Consider the following 27882-nt stretch of genomic DNA (forward strand, 5'->3'; position numbering starts at 1 on the left):
ATCAGAAACAGAATCATCAGGATTCTTTATGTACAAGTTTAGTCCTTGTGATTTATTTAGAGTCTCCTTCATAGTTCGCTCAATCCATTTTCCAGTTCCAACTTTTTTGAGCTTTGCCAACATACTATTTTTTTATCATCACTTTCGACTATTAAGGTCGTTTACGGTTGTCTATAGTTTCTGTTGCTTCATTTAGCTCTTTCAGAATTTGGAGTATTGATTCGTTCACTGGGTGCTTTTCAGAATTTCAGAATGGAAGATCATAATTTTAAGAGATAAATGTTATATGTATACATATAACTGTTGATATAGAAACACTGCGAGATGTCGAAATACTGATTGCTGATTCTCGGTAATTGGTATGGCAATTCTTGTTACAAGATGCAGATAAGTATATGATAGGGTTTTAATGGACATATATAATGGTTTTTCAGAGAGATTTAAGCCAGTGAGAAATGAAGTTGCTGGTAAATTTACTGCTAATGTGGTGGGATATAAACGGTTTCCCGATAACGATAACAAAAGGCAACTTATATATCACGGTTATAATAAGGCTAATCCGAATGAAAGTCGAAGTTTTCTTGCTGGAGCTGTGACAAAATTGGCTATTTTGAAAAAGAATTGCAATGTTATTTTCGGTAATAGCAATGTCAAAGGAGCTTGTACAGATATGTGTTAAACTTTACTCAGGTTCCGAGTGTTTTCAGGTGCATAACTATATGCATCAATCTTTTCTTCCGTAGATGAAGTGCGGTTGGTTCATCCTCTCGATTGAGGTGTTTTCAAGAATCATGAAAGGTTTGAACACAGATTGTAATCGTCAAGATACAATTGAGGTTTAAGATGAAATCAAGTGGCAAACTTGAAGAATTGTTTAGTTTCATATGTTATAATCAATATTTTATTTCATTTTAATTGTCCAATGTTAGTAGTCTACAGATGATAGTCCACAGTTAACAGTCCAATAATTCATATATAGATTAATATATAATATTCGAATTAATTAATACGTATCGTTACCCGTGTACATGTCTCAGATTTGATCACAACTCAAAGTATATATATTATTGTAGAATCAACCTCAACCCTGTTTAGAGAACTCGATCATTACTGCATATAGAGTGTCTATAGTTATTCCAAATAATATTTATAGATGCGTCGATATGATATGTCAAAACTTTGTATACGTGTCCTGAAATTTAAAGTGCGTAAAATAACAGTAATTAAATGATGATAAATAAAGTGCGTAAAATAAATAACAGAAATTAATTGACGATAAATAAAATTGCGTGAATTAAAATTGCGAAAAATAAATTGCGATAATTAAATGTAATAAGGAATTAACAGTTAGCTAGGAACAGTTAGCTAGGATTTTGTTAGCGTGGATTCTTAACAAAATTTCTCATAGTTAATTTGTTTGTTTCTAACAAATTTTATTTTGTCCAATATTTTCTTCATTATGCCACTTGTTGGATTCTGATAGGTCAAAATCAAAATATGAAATTGAATAAAAATGGTTATTTTGTGGTGAACGGATTCGTATATCTGTGGATGTAAATAGGATAGTAGATGATCGTTGAATCAGATTCGAAGAATGTACAGTGTAACTTATTAATGTGAAATCTAAATATTCCTCAGGTATTACCTACCCGTTAAAATATTTTCACCATTAACGGTTTATCCAATAGAGTTTTTAATTACAATCTTTATGAAAATATACTTTCATATATATATTCTTCAGATATAATCATGGATTTAATGAGTTAATGTGATATTAATCTCATTTAGTTTTTGGTTGGAACTAGAATAAATAATCTCTAAAACTTTAGAGATTACGTAATCGCCATGAAGAATGAAGATAAATGATGTAGAACGTATGTAGAATGATGATTATACTCGAGGTACAGAAGGAGATGTTGAGGCATGTGATGTTGATGGTACTGGTGCTGTTTATTGATGGTACTATTGGTGCCAATGATGTTGCTGAAGCTGGTAAATTTTGCACCATATTCTCCAAATTGATTATTCGAGCGCGAAGTTCGTTGATTTCTTATATTATCCCGGGATGATTGTCGATCGGAACGAGCGAATGAATAAGGTTTAGAATTTTAGATAGAATATAATCGTGGCGAGATACTCTGGAAATGAGAGAGAAAATAGTATTACGAACTAGTTCGTGGGTAAGTGCTTCAGGTTCTTCGCTAAGAGGTGAATTTGATGGATGGAAGGGATCACCTTCTTCATGTCTCCAATGATTGAGAAGGCTACGAACCTATCCCCAATTCATCCAGAATATATGATGGCGGATTGGTTGATCCATTCCGGTCACACTGCTTTCGGAGCTTGAGTGGGATTCCATTTCGGAATCCGAGGGACATGAATTGATGACGAATTCCATATCGTACAATTTGATAAAGGATTTTTTGAAATGAAATGATTTTCTGGCTATCGGATGCTATTCTAATTACATAGAATATCTATATATAGAGCAAACGATTTCGTAGATTACGGAGGAATTTACAGAATATGTCAAGCAATTATACAGTAATAGATACGATAAGATATGATTTAGCAGATACGCTAAGATATGAATTTTTTTTGTCTATACACTATTCATGCAATCAATGCAGCAAGACGTGTCTAGACTAAGAATGATAAGCAAGTAATTTCCTACAGATGATAAGTAGATGCTTTCCGACTAGAAATGATAAGCAAAACTTTTAACATGCAGACACGGTCGAAGTCCAGACTCACTAATGTATCCTTACGACTTATCAGTTAGACACACTAATACAGACCTGGTTCGCTAAGACCACCGCTCTGATACCAACTTTCATGACCCGTCCTAATCCATAAGAACGAATAAATTACACTTGGTTACATCGCGAGGTACTTGACCTCTATATGATACATTTTACAAACATTGCATTCGTTTTTAAAAGACAAACTTTCATTTCATCGAAAGTTGACGGCATGCATACCATTTCATAATATATCCAACTATACTTGACTTAATAATAATCTTGATGAACTCGACGACTCGAATGCAACGTCTTTTGAAATATGTCATGAATGACTCCAAGTAATATCTCTAATATGAGCAAATGCACAGCGGAAGATTTATTTCATACCTGAGAATAAACATGCTTTCAAGTGTCGACCAAAAGGTTGGTGAGTTCATTAGTTTAACATAAATAATCATTTCCATCATTTTAATAGACCACAATATTTTCATTTTCATTTCTCATAAATATATGTCCGATGCATAGAGACAAAAATCATTCATATAGATTGAACACCTGGTAACCGACATTAATAAGATGCATATAAGAATATACCCTATCATTTCGGGAAATCCTTCGAAAATGATAAAAATGAATTCGAAGTACTAAAGCATCCGGTACTTTGGATGAGGTTCATTATGCCCAATAGATCTATCTTTAGGAGTTGCATCAATTAGTAGATCGATTTACTAATTCTTAGGCTACCAAGCAAAAGGGGCATATTCGGGTTCGATCATTCACCCATATAATGGAGTTTCAATTACTTGTGTCTATTTCGTAAAACATTTATAAAAGCGCATGTATTCTCAGTCCCAAAAATATATATTGCAAAAGCATTTAAAAAGGGAGTAATGAAACTCATAATATTGTATTCTGTAGTAAAAATACATATGACGTCATTGAACAAATGTAGAGTTGGCCTCGGATTCACGAACCTATATCATATATATGTATATTAACACATATAATCGTAATCAAATAAGTTTATATATTAATATTAGTAATATATTTTATATTTTCATTTTCTATCTTGTTAATAAATAATTAATATATATTTTTAATTTAAATAAGTTCTTAATATTAATATATCAAATACTTATTAAATTACTTTAATTAACCAATTTATTGATAATTGATATATATATATATATATATATATATATATATATATATATATATATATATATATATATATATATATATATATATATATAATAAATATAATACATATAACTTAATATTTGTTTGGTAGAAATAATAATAATAATAATAATACTAAATAAAAAGTTGTATTATTTTTACAATAAAAACACTAATAGTGATAATAATACTTAAAAATAATATTTGATAATAATAATACTGATAATTATAATAACTATAAAACTAATAATTTTTCTGCTAAAGATAATTATGATACTAGTTTAGGTGTAATAATAATCCTAATGGTAATAATAATAATAATAATAATAATAATAATATTAATAAAAATAATAATAATAATAATAATAATAATAATAATAATAATAATAATAATAATAATACTAATAATAATAATAATAATAATAATAATAATAATAATAATAATAATAATAATAATAATAATAATAATAATAATAATAATAATAATAATAATAATGATGATAATAATAATAATAATTCTAATAATAATCGTTATAATGATAAGTAAGATGTTAATTCTTATAATAATATTGATAATGATAAAAAATAATAATAATTCTAATGATTGTAATAATTTTAATTATAATGTTAATTTTTAATGTTAATAATAATAATAATAATAATAATAATAATAATAATAATAATAATAATAATAATAATAATAATAATAATAATAATAGTAATAATAATAATAATAATAATAATAAGTAAACTACCTCAAAGAAGTAGTCCTAAAAATGCCCAAGTCCGGGTTTGAACCCGCGACGTCCCGATAACATCCTTAACCACTCCTTTGACCTCGCTTTTTCTGATTAAAACTAGGATTTTAATTTAATAAACCCGATCCTATTTGTTTCCCTTTCTCTTTTTCTTCTTCAATTTCAAAACCCATTTGATCATCATTGCCATTTCTCTATCTTATTCTTGTTCATCATCATCATTAGTATACATCGTCTCCATCATCATAACCATATAAGTTATTATCATGATCCTTTACATAACCATCATCATACAATTACCATTATTATCATATCATACGATCATCGTCATTATCTTAATCGTATATTTATGTTTTCCTTTTTCATTTATCATTTTCATTATCACCAACACACCCTCTTTATTACCATCGACTCATAATAAGTTCATCATCATCATCACTATCTTCCTAATTATCTATCATCTATTACTTCACGATTATTATTGGCATGTTATCACAATCTTATTGTCATCAACTTAAACTCGTTACTAGCATTAAAATTGGTCCAGAATCACTTCAGCCCAACAGTCAAACCCAATTGTAATCCACTTACTAATAAACGGCCCAACAACAATTAGCCTAAACAAAAGTCCATTAATTTAAATGGGCCGTAACAGTCCAGATACGTTGGTTAGCCCGTATAACAAATAAGAAGTCCAAAATGTGAGTTTGTGAATGATTTAATTCGATCATGATCAACATAGCCCCACCATGTTCCTTTATTGTATAAAAAAATTAGCTTTTTTTAATCCCACTAGTGAATAAGTGTGTGGGTATGATAGTGGATGTCAGCCCTTCTATAATCAAATAAAAATCAAAAGCAATCGTATCATTTGATTTATCAAGTGGGTGAAGTGGGGTTCGGTACCACTGGATCAAGCATAAGGCAGCTGTCAAGCAGTAGGAAATAAATCACATGTTTGTAGTTCTATGGTAGTGATGTGATCGAAGGGTAATAACAAAATAGTAGCAATGATACACGTAAAAAAATAGTGGTGTAGGCAAACTACAGCAGAAATAAAATTTATTACTGTAGTAATGTTTGGTTTGGTATTTGAACAAAAAGAAGCAGAAAGAAATGCAAGCACCTGAAGTTGGAAATAAATGGGTGTGTTTATAGTGGCTGTTATGAGGTTGTTTCACAGCATGTAAATAGCAGCAATAATAAATGAAATAGAAGACTGCAGCGGTAGTAGTAATAGTAGACATGTAGAGGTGGCGATTTGGATTGTAGAATCATGGTTTAGAGGTGAGTTTCGAATGGACAACCATATTAAAATAGAAGTAATGCAGCAGTTTTTAATATGAAACAGATAGAATATTAGTTGCAGGTCTGGTTGGTGTTTTAACGGTTGAAGGTGGTGATCAATCATGGAGAAAGAACTGGCGGTGGTTGCATGATGGTGGTGGTTCGTGGGTAGTGGTGTGATAGGTTACGGTCAAACATAATGATGGTGATGAAGTGATCCAACACTAGTGAATGGGTTTCGTTATTTGTGGTTGTTAAACGAGTTTGATCAAACAGAAATTATGAATCACTAGCTCGTGAGTGTTTGGCTTTGCATAGTCCCTGGACAGAAAATAGGAGAGTATAGCATTAGCATATGAATTACAACAGCAACATTTATGATTTTGGGTCTGGTTCTCGGTTGTAAAACATTTGCAACAATTGACAATTCTTGTGATGGTTTGGTGATCGTTATAGTTATGGTGATGAAGTTAGTTTTTAAGTGGGTTTCGATATTCATGAAAGAAACAGAAAGGCAATAACACAGAGGTTTGATGGTTTGAGGTTCCCAAATAAATAGAAAAGAGAAGTAGTTTGATGGGTTGTGTGATGGTGATTTCGAAACAGAAAGAAAAAGAAATCGGGCATCCATAGTTAAAGGTTGTGGTGTCGATTGAGATGAAGGTAATGGTGTGAAGTGGTTCAACGAAGGTGTTGTGATGGAAACATGTAACTAGTGAAGGTTGTTTGTGTTAGTGTTAATATCCATCCTAATCTATCTGTTATTATATGTATATACAGATGGCTAAAGAATCAAAAACATTGATGTGGAGACAAATAGAAGGTTGATATGCAACCAACATTAAACAGTAATCAAATCCGTGAATCTCAAATTTCATTCTCATTTAAATATAATAATAATATAATAATAATTATAATAATATTAAAAATAGAAACGTGTGATAATATTAGTCGTCGTCTACTATTTCATTCACGGACTGAAATTCGTGACCGTTGACAATGGATAAAAGTACACAGAAAAATTCTAAATTTTTATATTAAACATCTTTTATTTATTCTAATCATTATTTTATAAAAACGGTCATTAATTATTTTTAAATTTATTAAATGAAATTTAAATCACTGTCCGCGCTCGATCTCAAGTAAAATATAAAAAGTGTTAAAACTTTAACGAATAGTTCCTAAATACATTTTTAATAAGCCTAACATTTATAGAACTCATTTTCGTATCACCGTTTATTTTAAAGTTACATAAGTTTGAATTTAACTTGCTTAATATCAATCGGAACATCAAATGACTATTCCAATCATTTAATATTTATTTTTAATATACTTTATATATATATATATATATATATATATATATATATATATATATATATATATATATATAGAGATATATTTTAAATAATAATTATTATAATATCCTATTTTTATTTTATTAATTTTTAAAAACAATAACATGTAATACTTTAATTTATATTTCAAATTATTATTTATATATACATACACACATATCTATTTAAAATTAATTGTTCATGAATCGTCGGGCACATTCCAAAGGTAAATAATTACATGAAAATAGTTTACAAATTTTAATATTCAACATTACAGACTTTGCTTATCGTGTGGAAAATCAAATAAGAATTAAGTTTAAATTTGGTCGGAAATTTCCGGGTCGTCACAAATTACCTGCTTATCATTCTTAGTCTAGACACGTTTTACTGCCTCTATTGCATAGAAAGTGTATAGATAAATTCATATCTTAGCATATCTGTTATTGTTACATTTGCCTGACAGCTTTCGTAGATTCTTCCGAAACTTATGGGATTTTAGTATTATATATGCATATGTAAATTATGTATTGTAGGGTACTAATCTACATCCTATAATCTATTTCTTATCAAAAATCCTTCATCTGCTCGAACGAGATGAATCCCTCAACCAGTTCAGGTTCCTCGAATTCTGACAGCTATTCCGATATGGAAACACACTTGAGTTTCGAAAGCAGTATAACCGGAATGGATCAACAAATCAGTCATCACCAATTCTGGATGAATTGGCGATGGGTTCGTAGTCGACTTAAATAATGGAGATGCAAAGAAGGCGATCCTTTTGACCAACCAAATTGTCCTCTTGGCGAAGAACCTGAAGCACTTACCGGAGAAACTGTTCGGAATACCATTTTCTCTCTCATTTTCAGAGTATCTCGCCACGATTATATTCTATTTAAAATTCTAGATCTTATTCATTCGCTCGTCTGAACCAACAATCATCCCGAAATAATATAAGAAGTTAAAGAACTTCACGCTCGAATAATCAATTTGGAGAATATGGTGCAGAATTACCAGCTTCAGCAACATCATCGGGACCAATAGTACCATCAATAAACAGCACCAGTACCATCAACAATCCATGCCTCAATATCTCATTATGTACCTCAAGTATAATCATCGTTCTACGTATCGTTCTACATCAATTATCTTCGTTCTACATGGCGATTATGTAATCTCTAATGTTTTAGAGATTATGTATTCTAGTTCTAATGGTAAATCAAATGAGATTAATATTATATTAACTCATTAAATCCATGATTACATCTAAAGAAAATATATATATGTAAGTATAATTTCATAAAGATTGTAATTAAAAATTCTTTCGTACAAACTGTTAATGGTTAAAATATTTTAACGGGTAGGTAATACCCGAGGAATATTTAGTTTCACATTAATAAGTTACATTGTACATTCTTTCAATCTGATTCAACAGTCATTTACAATCCTACTTACATCCACAGATATACGTATCCGTTCACCACAGAATTACCATTCAATTTCATATTTGGATTTTGACTTATCAGAATTCAACAAGTGGCATAATGAAGAAAACATTGGACAAAAAAAAAATTGTTAGAAACAAACAATTTAACTATGAGAAGAATTCTGTTAAGAATTCACGCTAACTGTTCCTAGTTAACTGTACCTAGTTAACTTATTACATTTAATTATCGCAATTTATTATCGCAATTTTAATTCTCGCAATTTTATTTATTGTCATTTAATTTCGGTTATTTATTTTATGCACTTTAAATATCGGGACACGTATACAAGGTTTTGACATATCATATCGACGCATCTATATATATTATTTGTAATAACCATAGACACTCTATAAGAAGTAATGTTCGAGTTAGCTATACAGAGTTGAGCTTGATTCTACAATAATATATATACTTTGAGTCGTGATCGAGTCTGAGACATGTAACGGGTCACGACACGTATTAATTAATTCGAATATTATATATTAAAGTATATATGAATTGTTGAACTACAAATTGTGGACTCCTAACTATGGACTAATGACATTGGACAACTAAAATGAATTAAAATATTGATTACAACATATGAAACTAAACATTTCTTCAAGTTTGCCACTTGATTTCATCTTAAACCTCATTTGTATCTTGACGATTCCAATCTGCGTTCAAACCTTTCATGATTCTTGAAAACACCTCAATCGAGAGGATGAACCAACCGCACTTCGTCTACGGAAGGAAGGATTGATACATATAGTTATGCACCTGAGAACACTCAGAACCTGAGTAAACGTTTAACACATATCTGTGCTAGCTCCTTTGGCATTGTTATTACCGAAAATAACTTTACAATTCCTTTCCAAATTAGCCAATTTTGTCACAGCTCCAGCAAATCAACTTTGACTTTCATTCAAATAAACCTTACTATATCTTTGATATATAAGTTTGCCTTTCATCATCGTTACCGGAGAATCGTTTATATTCCATCACATTAACAGCAAACTTACCAAAAACTGTGTCGATCTTTGATTTTCAGAAAAATCATTATATTCATTAAACCCTATCATATACTCATCCGCATCTTGTAACGAGAATTACCATACCAATTACCGAGGATCAGCAATCAGTATTTTGAAACTTCACAGCATGTCAACATCAACAGTTATATGTATACATATAACATTTATCTCTAGAATCATGATCTTCCATTCTGAAATTCTAAAAAGCACCCATTCTACGAATTAATGCTTCAGAGTTTGAAAAAGCTGAATGAAGCAACAGCAAGAACTGTAAACGAACTTAACCATCGGAAGCTTGATGATAAAGAATAGCATGTTGACAAAACTCAGAAAAGTTGGAACTAAAAAAGCGGATTATGCGAAACTATGAAGGAGGCTGTGGACAAACCACAAAGACTAAACCTGCCTTCAAAGAATCCAAATGATTCAGTATCTACTGAAATCATTAGCGAATACCTTACTCCTTAATCACTCTAAATCATTGTAAATGAATTTCTTCATCACACTGTGAATCTAAAATTCTAAGATATTATAGTATCTTTCATTGTAAATATCATCAATATTTTTGAAGATATCTTCATAAATATTCTCGTTCGATATTAATAATCTCTCAGCACTATCTGTGTTATCTCATAAAAGGAAACTGTTTTAGTTTCTATATTCTGTAAATCTTTGAATTTAAACTATGAATGTTTTTGAAGTAGTGTTGGAAATTGATGCATGAGTTAGTATAATATAATGACACTTGATCAACGTGATTATATTGCAGTAAGTCATGCTGAGTTTCTAAATGAAGCGTGATGATTCACAGACCATAACGTCATCATGTACCATGTTACACGACTTTTACATTCTACCTAATCTCTGAACATATCAAGAACATATCTTCCTGATAGTTCTATCTTTTCCCTTGAATTTTGGTAATTTAACCAATCAAGATCGTGCTATTACAATCTCTCTCTTAAAATGTTAACTATGTTCATTTCGAATTTCATATCTACGAATTCGGGACCATTATTCGCTTGACTTAAAGTAGGGAAGAGAAAAAAAAGTATGGAACTCCAAAATATAAAAGAAATAAAGAGGGTAAATTTATAATGGAAATATCAGACAGAGTAATCGAGGCAGATCACCGTACTTAATTATAGAGATCCTAATTTCCTTATTCGCCAAAGAATCAAATCTTTTAGATTTCGAAGATTTTCTTTAAATCCCTTGAATTCCAGAATTCAATCCTAACTACGTCAAAAGTTAAGACAAATCTTTAATTTCTTCATTTCACTTTTTTGTGACAACTTCACTCGTACTCTTCACATAAACAAATTGCTTTATCCAGATTACTCTATGGTAATAAAACTCAATCTATCAGCTCATAATTGTCATGAAAACATTCTTATTGTTATCCATGACGACCTCGATCAAATTTTGGGGACGAAATTTCTTTAACGGGTAGGTACTGTGATGACCCAGAAATTTCCGACCAAATTTAAACTTAATTCGTAATTGATTTCGACACGATGAGCATAGTCTGTAATGTTGAGTAACAAAGTTTGTAAACTATATTCATAATATCATTTGACCTTTGACTACTCCTGAACGATTCACGAACAACTAATTTGTAAATAGATATATATATAATTTTATTAGAAATATTATTTGATATAATATATGATTTAATTGTTGGAAATAAATATATAAAATAATATCAGTATATTTAATATTATTAATTTAATATATAATATATAGATATGCATATAATTAATTATATATATATATATATATATATATATATATATAAATATATATGTATATTATAAAACGAAATATTATATATTGTAATTGTTATAATCAATGTTGAATAATAATAATAATATATAATAATTATTATGTAACGAGTATATATATATATATATATATATATATATATATATATATATATATATATATATATATATATATATATATATATATATATATATATATAAAGAATATAGAATATATATTTTGTGATTTCGAAGTTATTTAATAAACGACGGTAACGCTCAATTGTCATTCGATAGATAGTAAACGAGTTAAAAAGGAGATTATGTGAATTTTAAAATAAATGGTGATCCGAAAATGGGTTTTATGAATTATAGGCTTAGTAAAAAATGTATTTAGGAGCTATTTATTAAATTTTAAAACTTTTTATATTTTACTTGGGATTGGGAGTGAATAATTAATGTAATTTTTATTTAATAGTTAAGGATCGAATTTTATACCATAATCACAAAAATAAATAAATATTGCTAATCTAAAAATTTGAGATTTTTTCAAAGACTTTTATCCGTCATTAATTAACATTGGAGCACGATACACAATTAGCAAATATCTGTCGGTAGAAGTTGCTAGATTAATATGGTTGCTACCTATTTACCATGTGATCCTAATTATTATATATTTTAATATTATATTATATATTATTAATCTAATACTGTTTATTCTTGACTCCAATTACTTAATCTACATTATATGTACATATAATCATATACATAATAGATATAGAAAATCCCTGCATACATGTTTCTGCTTAATGTCACCAATTCAGCCACCATTCTCAAATCATTTGAGCACCACCGGCATCACCTTTCACCACCATAAATTGCCTTCGCCATCACCAAACAATTGTCACTCTCACTTCCATCATGAACCGCCACCAACATCGAATCACCCAAACACCCATCAATGACAACAACCACAACCCACTACTATAACCCAACCAAGAACATCATCATGAACCGCCATCTTAAACTCTATTACCACCTCTTGAAACTCCTCTTTGTGGCTACTATTGCTACCGTTTGTTTATTTCTGTTTTAGAACAAGACCCTCACACCCACTTGGTTAAATTTAGAGTATTAATGCATTATGATACATGATGAGATGATAAGGATTATGATGACATTCGTTTATGATGATGTGTGACGATGGGGACATAAATGACGATGACAGAGTAAGTGTTTTCTTGTTTTCGCTTCTAATACCGTTTGAAGACTTACCAAATCGAACCCACTACACAAATTTTTGATCACATACTACTACTGTAACTAGACGTTCATGTTTATGTTCCACAACCATTCACAACCACTTTTCTTTCTTTATTTCTTGAACTATTTCCTTCACCTATTAATCACTAACCAACGTTCACATTAAACACCACCATATATCATCGTTAAATTTGCTTCTTTCGTTTTCTGTTTTGTTTGAAGACCGCCATCACCATGACCACCTTCTATCATAGCCAACCAACATCTCTTGTTGTTTGCTACTACTCCTATCTGTTCTACAGCCACGTTTCGGTTTGCAAACGCCACGACACAACAACAGCACACCTTGCATTTTCTGCTTCTGTTTCTTGTAGTGAACCACCGCAGAATTCCCATCTAAAATCCTACGAAATCGAATTATATCTTTTCTTTATTTTACTATATTTTTTTAGTTGCTTCCTACTTTCGAACGAAAGAATTTACCACTTGCAGAAGTCCATGTTGTTGCGTATTTTTTTTTGTTTTCTTCTCCCTTCTGATTCATTAAACAACCTGCAAACAAAGAGAAAAGATAAGGATGAACAATGATTTAACAATAAAATTGGTGATTAGTTCAATAAGGAAACGTATATTAATTTTGAAAATGTTAAGTGGTCCTTGTTGCACGATCCTAAAAAGCAGGTAGCGAGAATCTTCTAAACAATACACCGTAATCTGATTGGGCCGTGTTTGTTTATGTAGTTGGGTCATATATATCCCTTGTGACGTTGGGCTTGATTAAGGGGATAGTGGGCCGAAGTGTTTTAGTTTACTATTGTGGACTGAAGCCCAAATTTAGTTAGGAAGGAATGATAATGGAACATGAAATTGATAATGATTTAGTTATGATCATGATAAAAGGATCGATATTGATGAGGTGGTGGTAGATAATAGATTATGGATGGTGATGATGGTTAGGATGAAGATGATGATGATTTACAATATATATATATATATATATATATATATATATATATATATATATATTTATGAACGTAGGATGTAGACGATACATGAATGATGATCATGATATTTGAGTGATGATGATGATGTCGGACTTATGATTATGATAATGATACGGTTTCCATGAGGATGATATTAGTAATTACTAGATGAATGGTGGTAATAACATCGATGATGATTGATGAAGAATCAAAGCATAAAACTAAGTTAAAAGATATTGAAATCTTAATAATAATAGTAGAAAAACTGATACGGAGTAATGGTTAAGGTGTGAATTGGGTGAGCGGGACGTCGTCGGTTCAAACCTGGACTTGGGCATTTTTTTTAAGGGCTACTTCTTTGAGGTAGTTTACATGTTACCAATTATTATTATTAATATCATTATTATTATTAATATCATTATTATTATTATTATTATTATTATTATTATTATTATTATTATTATTATTATTATTATTATTATTATTATTATTATTATTATTATTAATATCATAAGCATTAGTAAGTATTAATATTATTAATATTATTATTAGTATTATCATAAAAATTATCATTTTTCAAATTATTATTATTAACAAAAGTATTTTATTAAAATTATCATTTTAAGTATTATCATTCTTATTATCATTACTAACATTATTATTATTATTATTATTATTATCATTATTATTAGTATTATTATTATATAACAAATTATTGATTTACAATATAACGCTATATATATATTAATATAACTATATGTACAAATATTAATATACAAAGTAAATATATACAACTTTAAAAATAACAAAATATTACTAAATTAAATAAACAATATATATAAACTGGTTTGATTATTATTACATGTTCATTATATGTGTTAATATATATAAATGATATAGGTTCGTGAATCCAAGGTTAACCCTGCATTGTTCAGTTTCGTCATATGTATTTTTACTACAAAATACAGTATTGTGAGTTTCATTACTTCCTTTTTAAATGCTTTTGCAATATATATTTTTGGGACTAAGAATACATGCGCTTTTATAAATGTTTGACGAAATAGACACAGGTAATTGAAACTACATTCTATGGTTGAATGATCGAAGCCGAATATGCCCCTTTTTTCTTGGTAACCTAAGAATTAGTAAACCAGTCTACTAATTGACGCGAATCCTAAAGATAGATCTATTGGGCCCAACAAACCCCATTCGTTGTAGCGGATGCTTTAGTACTTCGAGTTTTTATATCATGTTCGATGGATGTCCCGGAATGATGGGGATATTCTTATATGCATCTTGTTAATGTCGGTTACCAGGTGTTCAATCCATATGAATGATTTTTGTCTCTATGCATGGGACGTATATTTATGTGAAATGAAAATCTTGTGGTCTATTAAAATGATGGAAATGAATGATTATGATAAACTAATGAACTCACCAACCATTTGGTTAACACTTGAAAGCATGTTTATTCTCAGGTATGAAAGAAATCTTCGGCTGTGCATTTGCTCATTTTAGAGATATTACTTGGAGTCATTCATGACATATTTCGAAAGACGTTGCATTCGAGTTGTTGAGTTCATCAGGATTATTACTAAGTCATTTATAGTTGTATATACTATGAAATGATATGCATGCCGTCAACTTTCAATGTAATGAAAGTTTGTCTTTTAAAAACGAATGCAATGTTTGTAAAATGTATCATATAGAGGTCAAGTACCTCGCGATGTAACCAAATGTAATGTATTCGTCTAGAAGGATTAGGACGGGTCCTTTCAACATGCGTGGCATACATATGGAACATATCATAAGCATAGCATGTCAAACATATTGCTCATAATATAAGCATAGCATGTTGAATACATATTGTAAGAACATAAGTAAGAGTAGCATGCTGAAGCTAATAAACGTTATCTTGCATAACTATCTAATTTATGTATAAGCTTAAAACATGCATGAGGCACATCTATTTAACATTATGAGCATACTAGTTGAAGCATGTCACGTGATCAATAGGGCTGATATGATAAGTCAAAATATTATCCACATGATAAGTTATCATTGAAAAATCATTCACTAAGTTTCAGGTTACTAAACTGAGAGCATATCTTTTTGTATACTTAGTGATGAACATATGTATAGCCTAATCATATAGAGCATGTTAATATTTCACTTATCACGTAATAATCAAAGCCAAATTGGTGTTCAAATAATCACTTATTAAGTTGACTAGTCCAATTTTAGCAAGAGATTGCACAAATATATGAGTTTCGGAAGAAGTGGTACCTTAGGCAAGGAAAGTTTGTTTCATCCATAAGCCTTGAGCACATGATCTTTGAATCGCTATATACTCCACACTATTCTAAATAGTAACGATCCACCATCATCCAAATCTCCAAGGTACATGATATCCATGATGCATAGAGCCCATTAAATTTCTCTAAAGGTACTTTTAACGGCTCGAAAGAGTGACATATTTGGACTTTCCTTTGCTTGGGTGATGAGCATAGCAGTGTGTTTGAAGTCTCACAAGCATTGTTAGAAATATATGCATACAAAAAACTCAAGAATAATTATAGTAAGCATATATCACATCAAAACAAGCAATCATACATAATAAGCTCAATTAGAATTCACACGACAAATAACAATCATGTATAGCAAGCAATAATCATAATAATCAAATAAAGGCATGTTCCATAGCATGAATATTGATGAGCATATTCATAACCTAAATAACTAGATCGGGTAGATATTTAACTCGCAATTAATATCAAAATACGATATACGTTAAATCAATACTTATTTAGTTATCTTTTCAAATATAGCTCAAGATTGCACTTAAATGATATAGCGTAACAAGCAATCACATAACCCATGGTAAGCTAGCTAATATCATAGTATTATTTAGCACTCCACAAATATGATGTAGAGATATGTTAACTTGACTACGTATAATGTTAACTAGTTAAAATTTTCGATGTATCATAGTTAACAATTTGGAGTGTTATATTGGATCGTGAGTATAAAAACATCCATGCATATATTTTCAACATGTTAATAAATCATAAGCATGTAAACACATAAGCATGATGAAAAATATAAGGCATGTTAGATGTAGCAAATATTAAGCACAATGCCCTCACAAATAAGATTCAATTAGCAATTTAATGAGCCTAAAGTGTGTAGTATAACAACTAACAAGGTGATTTTAACCAACATTGGTTCAAAAGAGATAACTCAAGTTGTCAAGAATGAAGATTATACGAGCATGCAAGTATGACAAGTAGATTTGCACATATAAGCATACAAATATGGCATGTAGATGTTGCACACATACTTATACAAGAAATGAACACATATATGGCACATATAAGAGATAAAGATTATGCATTTTACACCTAGTGTATAATGAACGAAAGCCTAGAGTTAAGCCTAGAGTGTAAAGCATACCATAAAGCATTCAAGTTTCTCTATCAAGTATATTTCAAACTTATCATCCATGAGTTCAAAGAACTTGTCACAAGAAAAATGATTAATTGGATCAATAACCAAGTCATTAACATTTTATTCTCAGGCTTCTTAGCAAATAATGTTTTGCTAACTTTTACCATTTCACACACATGATCAAGCAAGTATGCCCTAAGTCTATCAAGATTTTCAAGATGCAAAGATATAACTTTTTCATGTATGTTTGATTAATCCTTAAAGTTACTCGGACGTCTATTTAGAACTAGTTAGGTTTTGATTTTTAAAGAGTATCCTAGAGACGTACCTACCTTTGGAGTCACACCTACATCTTTGAGTGAAAATCTAGCATTAATTTACATAGGTGTATCTAATACCTTAGCACTTTTCATACCAAAACTTTAAGTGTATTCATTAGATTGATTTATAAGAGTGCTATCTTAGAGTTACTTTGATTCATGAGTTGAGTAAGGCTTTTAGAATACTCATCATTCTTTCATTAATATCATTGTGTGTAAGTTTAAGACTCAAGACAAATAGTTTAAATAAACATTTGTGTAGGGTAAGATTATCTAAATCTTTGACGTATAAAAGGTTGGAGAAACTCTTCATTTAACTCGTTTGTTCTAGTATTCGTTTGACACAAACCTAATCCTAGTTTAGAATTTAAGAACACGAATCATTCTTAAAGTTTTCTAACCTTATTCATCCTAATATCTCTAAGTGTGTTTTAAATACTTCACCAACTCAACAAACGCTTATGCGTTTAGCTGACAATTTTTTTCAAAGACTACTACTCTAGTAATTTATACATGAATAATATCTTTTAAGTGTTAGTCTAGTATGAGTTCTATCATCAAAAGTGTACCTCATTAAGCATAGATGATAAAAAATCATATATAACCTATTTAGTAAGACTACAAAGTTGAACTTTGGAAATCTATACTATACCTAGAAAACGGAGAACTTATACTACACACTTAAGATCTATTTGTCTCCTATGGATGTCTCCTAAGATTTGTTTGTTATGATTCATTTTAAGATCTTGTCATTTATCCTTTCTTAGTTATCATCCTTTCTCAAATATTTACTTTGTTAAGGATGATCTTTTTAATACATTAGCTCACTTAGTGATCATCATATATTGCTTTTAGGTAGATCTCTAATGATTAGTTTCATGGTCGTGTGATCTAATCTTTTATGCCATCAAATTGAAAATCATATGTTGACATATTTTTATCTTTTCACCAATTTCACTTGTAAGCATATAAGACGTTCTACCTAATTGTAACATGTTTTCTTAAATGGAATATGACTTTAACTAGCATGTTAAGATATTTGCATATTAAACATTTATAGAGATTAAATAGCACACTTTTGAGACTATCTCATTTGTAAGTAAAGTTACCTCCACCGATGATTATTCCTCAAATATGTCCATCCAATATTACGTCACCATCATTATGTTCTTTGTGCTTGGTGTGACATATTTATCATGGACATGTGTTTTGAGTGCTTGTGATAACATCATCTTCCACCAAACCTACAACTTGTTAGAGACACAAAACATGGTACCCAATATTTGTTGGGTCTGAGATTGTTAGCATCAAATATTCTCACGTAACTCATCTTTATAACTTTCTCAAAGAGTAGACTATTGTTCTTTTAGACATGTTTATATTTTAAATTTTGACAAACCAATTTCATGTCTTGATTGAGGATAATTGATCTTGTACGCTTATAGTTGTTTAAAAGTCACTAACACTTACGGGTTGAAAATTTAACCTTTTAAATGAGTGTCGTTTAATGACGATAATTAGCTTCACATTAGCAAATGTTTTAATCTTACCAATAAACAATGTAAAACTAATATTGTAATCATTTTAAAATGATTCAACATCTAAAAGTGTCAAACCACAGCCGATCAAAAAATTGCGAAAGCTCATTTTGATCAGAGTACGGTCGACCGCCTACAGGTTTGACATTATGTTGAGTTTTATCAAGTGTGTTTTCAAAAAGTTTGTGATAGGTTCACTCAAGGTGTCTTTCATTTGGTATCTTTAAAAATCACTTTTACTATATCACCACTTTTTGTCATTTTAGAAGAAAGGTAATTCTTTTTCTTGTTCAAAATAGTCATAAGCTAGTGATTCTAGTTTCAAATTATTATTACCCCTAAGTAACCTTTTGTTTGATTATATGGGTTTCGAGAATGCTTATTAAGATACTTAGAGTCTAATCTTAGATATTATGTCTATCACTTAAGACTCTAATATGTGTGACAACCTACATATTCTAGTATGTAAGATTAATTAATCAAGCATACATCAAGTAATCACCCATGTCATTTTTCATGCAAGGATTCAAGGCACAAGTAATTTCATTTATCACATACATTGCATTGACCTAAGTTTCATGGCAAGTTTCAATGTGCTTCGATTGTGTGCACTATAGTTGTGATTTTGACCAAACCCCACATTTTTCCTTACATACTTTATTTTTCAAAAATTAACTTAGTTTAAAAAAAAAATGTTTCTTTGTTCAACCTTTTCTTCTCAATCATAGTTTTGAATTATCACAACATTTAGAGTAAACAAATATTGAATAGACAAGAAATAAGCAAACTTACCTCACCATGTGAATGGTGGTATTTTTCGTCAAAGTAATGGATGTAAGTTTGAGCATTCGGGTTCGATCCTTGACTCCACATCACACAAGCATCTTGAAGTTGCTTCTCATATGTAAATTTTCATCGTGATTCAAGACTAACTCATCCAAGATCTCTTTTGTGTTCTCCAAACAAGTAGAGTTTAGTTCCAACATCTTTGACTCGAGTTTTTGTACAAAATGAATTTTTGACTCAAGCAAAAACATTTTTAGAGCAAAGATTCGAGCAACTGATCTGATACCAATTGTAAGTAACTAGGGGGTGAATAGTTACTTTGTGGTTTTTTAAAACTTTTTTGAAATCTTTAACGATCAAAACATAAGTTTTACGTGTGGAAGCGTTTGTGTTTGTTAATGCAAATATGTAAAGAATATAAGTGCACAAACACAAGGATTTGTAGTGGTTCGGGTGGATATTAACTAATCCACCTTAATCCACTCCCCAATTCTACGAATTGGGACATTTCTTCACTATGATACCGCAAACCTGGTGGAGTGTCCGGATACAACACTAGCTCCTCGATAAGCCGCTACTTATGAACCCTTTTGTCTCATTGAAGAATTCACAAACACCAAATGCTCTTACCACAAGATCCTAATGCTCTAGCCTAGTGAAATCACAACTACCTTCTAGATCCCTTTAAGAAGATAGCTTATAAGTAAACTTATAGCTAAGCTTACAATCACTCATAGTTCCTCAATAGGTCACACCAACTTAATTCCCAATGGAAATGATCAACTTCCTAGATCCCTTTAAGGAAGTTGAATCATTAAGAAAGATGGTGTTTACTATCATAAGAACTATCTAACTTTCTTGACCCCTAAGGAAGTGTCTTACAAAGTAAACTTAAAGATACAAATGATAACCATAAAGTTTACATTTCATTTCTACTTAGTGTAAGTAGAATCTCTCTTTCTCTCTTATAATCTCTCCATAGATGTGTGCTTGAGGCTTGGGAGATCAGTAGATATGACTTTGAAAGAATGTTGGAAAGGGGTGATCTTCTATTTTAGCAAAGGGGTGTATTTATATTCCAAGAAAAAACTTGACAGACAAAACTGCGGTCGAAGCACGGTCGACCATGCTGGCAGCCTTACAACTTATGTCAGCATTTCAACATATCCGTTAGATCTCCTTTTTCTTTGAATTTTTGGCTTCTTTACCCAATATAGAGCCTTCAAAATATGCCTAATACACATAGGAGTTAACTCCATTACCCCTTTGATCTTGGACATATGCATGGAGGTTGACATGTGCTAGCTAAAGAGGAAAGTCCAATGTTCTTGACCATTGTCATTGATTTCCTAATGAGGTAAATGCAGATTTTTGTCTCTTGACAAACCACTAGCATCCAAATTTCATTCCCCAAATCTTCAAACCTTTGTCTCCATCTTTGATGGAAGTATCTTGCCCATTGGAACCTTGTTACAACTCCATTGATCTAGTTTGAGAACTCTTTGACTAGTTGCACTAATCACAAAGATACATCACTACATTTCAAACCTCATACCCATGTCTTCACCAACTTGTCTTTTCTTTGATGGAAGTATCTTGCTCTTTGGAACATTGTTACATCTCAAATGAACTAGTTTGAATCTAGTTGGAACTTAATGATCCTTGTAACAACCTTGACTAGCTTGAACTAATTACATTTACATACATACAATGGTACTTAAAACTAATGGGAGAGCACCTCTTGAATTGGGACTTTAATGACCATTATTAGTATGTTTAAATGACATTATGTAATAGTATAAAAAGATATAACACTTGTGTGTTTAATCTTATTTCAAGTTAAATTGTCATTAAGGTGTCATTAGGTGTGAATAATCAAGATTAACATCTTTTGGTTCAAAAATCTTTTGAAATCAAAGAAGGCAACTATTATAAGTACGTTTAAAAAGGTTTTGTAAATTATAGATGCCTCAAAGTAGTCTAATTCAGAGTGGTTGAATTTGGTTACAGTGAAAACTGTGCTCGATCCACGGTCGGCCGTGAGGTTGACCGTAGATCAACAGTTTTGTAAAATGGTGCAGCCGTTGGAACAGGACATCTACGGACAGATCCACGGTCGACCATGGTGCAGTCGCATAGCAGTTTTACCAAGTTAATTATTTATGTATTGGTCTTTTGCTAGAGATAGTGTAGGCTTATGAATTCATGTCGTCTTACATATGATTAAGCATTTATCTCTTTTGTGTCATCATCAAAACAAAGTGATTAACTTTTGAATATTATAATTGAATTTTTAACCAACACAAACTTTTCAGTTGACATGTGAGATGACTGATTTTGCAAAATATCCATTTTGATTTTTCGTTCCTTTGCATCATACTCACTCAAATCAGGTTTTGAACTTGTGTGTGGTTTGGAAGACTTCGTTAGTTTCTTTAAAAGACTTTCCTTTGTATGTTTGACATTAACATCAGAGGAAGTTTTTCACTAGAACAAGAACCATCTGGATGATGTACCTTCTTAACAATGAATTTTTTTGAAGGTATATCATTTGAAATACTTTGCTCACTTAGAGAACGTAAAGGATTTTTAAGAATTGTAATAGGTTTCGAAGTATTAGATTGTTTTTTCCCTTTAACCTTCTTATCAATCCCTCCAGCATACTCAGAAACATTATTCACACAAGGAATCCTTTGAAGTGAGTCATTCACACAAGTAGAAGACATTTGTGATGTGTGTTCTTGTAAAGTTATTTTTTTTTGTGTGTTAGCCTGTTTTAGTTGAACGATCTTACGATTTAAGCTTTGAATTTCAAGACATAAATCCTCAGCAGACACTAAAACTTCACCTTCCTTAAAAGCATAAGAACATTCTTTCCTAGGAAGTTGAGGCAATTTATCACACAGATCAAGCATTTGTTTCAAAGATTTGCATCTAAGTTGCAATTCTATGTTTTACTTTTCAAGTTTATCAACTAGATGATACAAATCTAAAACTTCAGGCTTTTCATCATCAGATTCTACCTTAGGTTCAACTTTTGATTCTACCTGAGGTTCTACCTTTATATCTAAAGCCTTTTGACCTAGAGATTCTGACTTAAATAAGACAGTAATTTCATGTGATAGGTCTTCACAGAGTTTAAAATCAGAAACAGGACATGCAGATAAGGCCGGTAGGATTGGTTTCATCTCCAAATTTGGTTGATCAACCACCTCATTTATCTTAATGATGCAAGAACTAGGTTTGTTAAACAATTCATTCTCAAGCATTAAAATGTATTTCTCTAGAATGAGTGTGAGAATATAAACCAATCTATGTTTCGACACATAATCAGCATTTTGCATATTCTGTTCATGTTCCACTAACTCTAGTAAAAAGTCAGGATGTGATTTACCCAAATTAGCATTAACCTTTTCATACATTAGTTGATTTAATAATATTTCTTAGAAAAATGATTATTAATCACATTATCAAAATCAGCATCAGATGAATGCACAAAATGATATGGTAAACTAGTTTGAAAATAATCAGAATGATATAATCCAGGAATCTTCTTGGAAATATCATCCAACGTCTTGGGATCTTTATACCCGAACCCCCACTTATGAGCATGAATCGTTTTCGGTCTATTCATAAAGATTGTTTGCTTTGAAAGTTCCATGTTAATGATAGCTTTCGATTGCTCTGTTCGATAGAGTTTTTCTTCATATCGAGCAAGTTGAGCTTTCATTTGAAGAGAATCTTTAGTGAATAAAGAAATTTCATATTTCTTTTTTATTATGGTTTCTTCTAATTAAATGATTTTCTTGTTTAACTTAGAAATTATAGGTTCATGTTGTTCTTTAAGGTCGGAAATATCTTTTTCTAAGAATTGATCTTTCTCAAAAGACGTTCGGATTTCAAACGATAATCCGTTCTTTCAATCTTAATTGGAAGTATTGACTTCTTAAGTTCTTCCAGCTCAGTATCCATGGAGCTGAGTTGGGTTCTCAATCGATTCACTCTCCGAATGTGAATTGGATGATGAAGATTTAGTCTCATTTAGTTTGTTTTTTTCTTTCAAAGCATTGTTTTTAGATTTTAAACCTTTTACTTCTTTTGACATTGAGACTAAATTATTCCTCAAGTCATTTTGTATTTTGATAAAATCAGGTGGGATTTCAGTTAATTGTACCTCATCATCATCATCAGATGTTGAATCAGAATTCTCCATTGCTTCCTTTGCTTTGAAAAGCTTGGTCACCTTGCAGACATTAGCATGTTCTACCTCGGAATCTGAATCATCCATCCAGTTAAACCAAGCATCATCAACCGGTTTCAGCTCTCCCCCAGTTTCCATAACCTTTGTCATCAATGTTAGTCCCTTTTAGAGGTGTCGATCGCTTTATTTAGTGTTTATGGGGTTTGGTAGTGATGATTTGCAAGAACTAGCATGAGAGATAATTGAGAGAATTATATTAAGATTACACACACTAGTTAACTCAACTAGTGATAAAATGGGTGGGAGGTTGCTTTATATACTAGCAGCCTCCAAGTTACAAGAGTGGTAAAATACATTTACCAGGGTTAAACTAGCTAATACAATAATAAGTAAATAACCTATTACATTAATACTAACAAAAACCGCATGCCACAAATAATAGACAATATTCATTGTCAACAATCTCCCCCTTGGCATGGTGTTTTTAAAACAGTGTTGGTTGTCAACAATCTTCCCTTTATCAACAGTTTTCTTCTTGATTGTCAACCATCAGTCCTTTGCATGGGGTTTTCAATAGATGTAACCCTCCCTTGATCATTCTCTTGTAGTTTCTTGTGCAGCCTTCTTCTGGGCATTGATTTCGGTTTGAAGCTATGAAGCTTTTGATGCTATAAGCTTTGAACACGAACTTTTACACATAGGATGAGTTGATCTGGGAGTGTTATGTTTGATTTGTTCTGTCTTCTTCTTTAGTTCGGGCGGGCGACGAGTTCTTGATTTTTGACTTTTGACCATCTTTATGAAGTGCTGGGAAGGTCTTAAAAGTAGCCCGATGTGATCTTGTGTAAACCTCTTTTGCTCCCCCTCAAATGTTGAGTCGTGTTTTTCATGATTATGATTGGTTTGTTTTTTACTCGAGTTTCATTCTCCCCGCATGATGAATATGGTGTACCGTGTTCAGCTCGTGTAGCATGAATATGGCATCCCGTGTTCATCGCAAAATAGCGGAGAGAGCATATATGATTATCATTAGAGAGGGAATGTGTACCTGCTAAGAAGAGACAAAGTGGTTAAGGTAAAAGTTTGATCCTTGGGGAAAACAGGATCTTCAGAAACCGTTTTTGGTTTTGTAAAAATCAAGCTAGTTGTTATACTAGACAGGTTTAAATCAGGCATGCTAGTTGTTACACTAGACAAGTTTTCTAAAACCAAAACTGTTTTCGGATTTGGTGACCTCACCGGTATTGGTAGGTCCAAGTTTAACCTCAGTGGATGTTGAGGATGACTGGTCACCGAAGTTCCAGTCGGCGTTAGCAAGCTATCCACCTCCATGATTAAAGTATCATGGGACTTTTGTGCAACTATGCCGCTCTTGGTTATACCAAGTCTTCCAACTGTACCTAACACCGCATTGGTGTCGGTAGAAATCAATGTAATGTAGGAAGATGTTACGTCGCGTCCTGAATTCATTGATATGTCATGAGGTGACACATCTCTTTCAGTTGTTGCACTCTCTAAGGAGTGTGTGTGGTCAGGCTTAAATGCTGACTAATCGTTAAGGTGATCATTCTTCCGGAGGTCTGATAAATCTACCAAGGTAAGCCTAAGTATTGTCATATTGCCTCTCCGTTGAACTAGACAGATCTCCCTCATCAAGATAAGTCTGACCTCTGGACCCTGTTTGAGGTCCCACCTTCTAAAATAAGGTGTTGATAGAGGATTTCTGGCCGATACGCAGGGTTCCTATTCATGGTTTTTCAAAACCCCTTCAGCAGTTCGAGACTCCAAACACTTAATTTGCATCAAGTTGTCGGGTCATTCCACATTTGAGGCAGTCATCTAGACACATCCTCCTGAGGCAGTCACTGGGACACATCCTCCGTCATTTGATGACTATTTTGTTTAAGGCAGTCATCTAGACACATCCTCCTGAGGCAGTCACTAGGACACATCCTCCGTCATTACTGACATTTGAATCTTTAAACTCCCCCTTGATATTTGCACATTTTAGCTTTGGTTTATTGGGAGAGTTATGTGTGAAAATAGCGGTTTTACACTGTTATTTGTGCAAAAGCCATTTTGATGTTTAACACCACATTGAAGTGTGTTTGACACAACTTTGAGATGCGGGTTCTACACAGAAGTATGTAGAAGCCATTTTGGATGGAACAAATGTTGGTTTTAATCCTTTTACCCTCCCACTCAATATATGACGTGTCATGTTTTGATAAAACCTTTATTTTTTTGGTCTTTTTCTCCCCCTCAAAATATGATTTATTTGGAATTAAAACATATTTTGACAATTTGCTACACAGAAAATATAGGTTTGATGAGAAAGGTTGTAAGGCAATTGAGGCGCGGGTCATAGAAGGTTTTGGTGAAAACCTTCTTTGCAGTACGGTTCCTATAGAGATCTATTATGGGAACCATCATTATCTCTATGGGAACCATCATTCCCCCTTTCTCCCCCAAAAAAAAATTTGACGTTTCTCCATTGAAGTGTTTTTAAGAGAAAGAAAGAGTGGAAGGCATTTAAGAAATGGGGCATACACTAAAATATGTGCATACACCATATAAGGTTTTAGATGAAACCTACTTTGATTTGTGGGTCCCTTAGAGATCTATTTTGAGAACCATTATTTCCAGGGACTTCTTTGGTATGTGGGTCCCATAGAGATCTATTATGGGAACCATCATGATCTTTATGGGAACCATCATTCCCCCTTTCTCCCCCTAAAAAAAATTTGACGTTTCTCCATTGAAATGTTTTTAAGAGAAAGAAAGAAAGACAGTTGAGACTCTGGGCATACACTGAAATGTGTGCATACACCGTATAAGGTTATGGATAAAACCTTCTTTGAAGTGTGGGTCCCATATAGATCTATTATGGGAACCATCATGATCTATATGGGAACCCACATTCCCCATTCTCCCCCTAAAAAAATTTTGACGTTTCAGATTTTGATAACCGTCATTTTATTGCGGGTCTCATTGCTCCCCCTAGGCACATGCATTGCTCCCCCTAGGAACATGCATTGCTCCCCCTAGACACATGCAGTTGTCAAGTTCATCCAGGAGAAGAGACTCAGATGAGTAGTTCTCAATGGATGGTGATTCGCCTACGAATACTGAACTAGATGTACCAAAGGTTATGGATTCGGGCAAAATTGGTTTTGGAGTAACCGGGGATTGGATGAGGTTGGAGGAAAGATAGGTTCAAACAACACATCAGGTCATCTGAGGTTGTGAGTGGGTCATGCCTTAGTGTACATTCAGGTGTCAGCGGGTTAAGTCCGGGTCTTGAACCATTGTGTCCAAGAACCATCTTAAAGTTAAATCATTTTCTCAAAGTTAATTAGAATACCATTTATAGGCATTGTCGATCTGACTTATAGACATTGAATTGCACTTGAGTTTGATACATGATGTATCCTTAGAAAGTAGATTTTGTGGAATCAAGGGTGATTGAAAATCTTTTGACAAAGCCAGAGAAACGAATCTCGGCTTAAGTTTAAGTAACTCAGACGAAGAGTACTTCATTGGTTTTGAAGAAGTGGTGGATCTTGGTGTTGAAAATGGTTTGGTTGTCCACTTCTTATTTGACACTTGTTTAGCAAGATTATTCTTTGAGTGTTTAGAAACAAGGTCAATTATTGTGCGCGCGATATTTTTCGGACCTATGGATGGCTTCATGGGATTGTGTGGAAGCCAACCATATTGATCGCGAAGCCCTGTAATCTCCCCATTTTTCCCATAAGTTGTTTCCAGAAACGGACGGT

This window comes from Rutidosis leptorrhynchoides, chromosome 6 (genome assembly GCF_046630445.1).
Source record: "Rutidosis leptorrhynchoides isolate AG116_Rl617_1_P2 chromosome 6, CSIRO_AGI_Rlap_v1, whole genome shotgun sequence".
Classification (NCBI taxonomy): Eukaryota; Viridiplantae; Streptophyta; class Magnoliopsida; order Asterales; family Asteraceae; genus Rutidosis; species Rutidosis leptorrhynchoides.